The sequence below is a fragment of the Cyprinodon tularosa genome, unplaced genomic scaffold, assembly GCF_016077235.1.
Source record: "Cyprinodon tularosa strain WSP-4 unplaced genomic scaffold, ASM1607723v1 ctg128, whole genome shotgun sequence".
NCBI classification, from domain to species: domain Eukaryota; kingdom Metazoa; phylum Chordata; class Actinopteri; order Cyprinodontiformes; family Cyprinodontidae; genus Cyprinodon; species Cyprinodon tularosa.
In genome coordinates, this window is record NW_024038092.1 from 879,702 (window position 1) to 882,500 (window position 2,799).

General features: G+C 41.9%; 1 protein-coding gene across 6 annotated transcripts in view; it reads left to right on the plus strand.

Annotated features, from left to right (window-relative positions):
* The first annotated feature begins 353 nt into the window (after positions 1-353).
* Positions 354-2,799, plus strand: part of LOC119777832 (teneurin-3-like) — a 488,332-nt gene continuing 485,886 nt past the window's right edge. For 4 of the 6 annotated variants that reach the window (XM_038276833.1, XM_038276835.1, XM_038276834.1 and 1 more), the window contains exon 1: positions 355-887. The gene's annotated coding sequence lies outside the window, so the exon portion shown is untranslated. Of the gene's footprint in view, positions 888-2,799 lie in introns of all 6 variants that reach the window. The other 2 variants (XM_038276831.1, XM_038276836.1) reach the window with 1 other exon arrangement.

Sequence of the window (2,799 nt, forward strand, 5' to 3'; positions counted from 1 at the left end):
TCATAAATGGATAAATGAAATGAAATATATCTGTCTGTCTAGATAGAATATGTTGGGGGGTGGGGTGCACCTGAGGTGAAAATGACAGCTGACCTCTTAGCCTCCCTGCAGCCATCTCTACCTGCCACTATGCTCATTCGCTCACGCGCTCCCGGTTAAGACGTCAGGATTGGACGCAGCGGGGATCCCCGGCACACCGTTACCGACTCGGCGCAGCGCATCATCATCATCATCATCATCATCCTTTACCGGGAGGAGCAGAGCTCGCGCGGCTCCAGGAACACAGGACTGTTGTTTCTCACTTGGAGCGCAGCTCGCGCGCTAACTCTCCGCTCTGTGCGCTGCTGCAGCTTCTCTGGCAGGAACAGCGGAGGAAACAGAAACTGGTCCCTAGAAGAGAGAACATGGAAGAGCTTTTTACCCTGTTAGTGTGACAGAGGAACCGACCGTCTGTCCTTCTTTAGCGGCACTTGTTCCCCTTCACGTGCGCCCTCTCAGCTGCGCGCGCGTCGCTTCTTTGGACCTCGCTTTAAAAAAAAAGATATTAAAAAAATCATATGCAACAGTTAGAAACAGTAATGGAAGAGAGGATCGAGCTCTTTTTTTCTTCTTTATTTCATGTTTTCATCGCTGAGAGTAAAGCATCCAGAGGAGCAGTGAGAGGAGCGGAGAAGGCGGCGCCGCGCGGAGATCTTCGCAGGGTCCATCAGGCTGTTCCTGCTCCTGCTCCTGCTCCTGCTCCTGTTCCTGTTCCTTCGCTTCGTCTTTGTTAATCTGCTGCTAAAAGCCTGAAAGAAACGGCTGCAGGCTGAAGGGGACAGAGTTGGTCCGGGTTTAAAGTGGGACAGAAGAGGCAGCGGTCTGAGGACTCCCGCAACATCTGGCAGGTAGGAGCGCGCTGATGCTCAGAAAAAAAACAAAAAACAAAACAAAGGAAAAAGCAATAATGTTTGATATAAATCATTTTCACATGATAGTACACCCCTAATTAATAACAGTTGTTTGCATAAAGGTCGCAGCTTCCTAAACAATCAGCATCATAGAACTGCAGGGTTAATCCGCGGTCAGCGTCGCTCTAACCTATTTCTACTGTAAGGTATTCACACAGTGGAATTCCGCTTAAAGTTTTTTGCTTTAAAATATTCATGTATATAAATTATAACTTAAGGCGCACTGAAGTTATTTTTTTCCCTCAGCATGCTGGAAAAATAAAGTAATTTATTTCAAATATCTGATTTTATAATAGAGGACTATAATAACGCTTTGGATGGAAATTCATTAAATATCTTCGGGGTTGTTTATTATTATTATTATTTTTTTTTGACAGTGTTGGCAAAAAAAAAGACAAAAAGAAGAAGTCAAGCTTTCACTTTAGGTGTTTTTTTGTTTTTGTTTTTTACTTTTTTGACTTGAGATGACACATCAGTGAGAAATAAGCATTAGGTTGTCATTTTTTTGGAGAAAAATGCCATTTTCTGAGGCTGAGTGTGAGGAAGGTGTGTAGGCGTGGAAGGTTAAGGTGGCAGAGCCCAAAGAAAGACTGAGGCTCTGCTCTCCCCCTGGCTCACTTTAAACTGCTTTACCTTCACAAGGTGTTATTTGTTGATTTATTTCCCCACTAATCTACGGTTTCACTTCTGGTGACAGCAGTTTGACATTTTCTACAACATTTCTTAATTTCTGAGGGATTTTTGTGTGAAAGGTGTTCTATTTCCCCTCAGGTGCGGTCCTCTCAGCTCTAAGGATGCTCACTGTGTCTAACAGAAGGGACTCTGTAGCCTTTCCTGCAGATGATCCAAAGTCCTAATTGTTGCAGTGATTGTGTTTGATCTGCCCCCATGAGTGTGACAAATGAACTGATGAGGAAGTTCACTAGTTTACGTCATTGTTTTAATGATGAAAAGCAGTGAAACTGCTCCAGCGGGCCGTGCTTGGGAACCTAAAGTCAGGTAGATGTGGTTGGTGTGATATTTGTATAATTTAAGTGAGAAAATAAAACAAACAACTTCCAAATAAGGGCGGCTACCTAATACATCAGTTAGTCATACCTTTAGCTGAGTTTACAGTATTGCGTATACTACAATAAGTATCCAAATTAATGGTGAGGCAAACCTCCTCTGTGTTAGCGGATTTTTTTTTGCAGTTTTTTGGGATAAAAACTAATCCTGAGCTATGCAGTCAGGTTTTAAAAAATCTAAATCAGTTTACAAACTCAGTGCCTTGGTTTATGATGAAATTTACGCTCGCTTTTCAAAGAAAATATCTCAGAACTCCTTTGGTTTTCTTTCTTTCTGCCTTTAAATGTCTTGTTTTCATGCTTTATTATGGTTAGTTTAAGTAAAATCCGAGCTGAAAAGTCTCGAGGTTTGGCCATGGTACCTAATCCCGCTGACATTCAAACATTTATCAGGAGAAAAATAACATTTCAGGTTTAAAATTACGGAACTTTGTATTTGCTTTTTTGATTTTTAATACCCAGTTTGTTTTGTCTGTAGCGGATCTGACCGAATCTGTTTTTGTTTTTATTAAATCTGTCTGATGACAAATTATAACAAAAATAAACGATAAAGAAATACAAATGCGTTAAGAAAACACATTAAACATTGAGCTACGGCTAGAATAAGATGGAGAAGTGGGGATGAGGTTGACTGAGGCTGCTGAGCTGGAATGAGGTTGATCTGTAGTTTGGAGGTTTATGCCAATAGGCTGGTTTCTGTATCTGGCAGCAGAGCGCCATCACTCCTCTCCAGCCTGTACCTCCTAACTCACAGCTATTGCCAGAAGCTGATTTATTCCTCA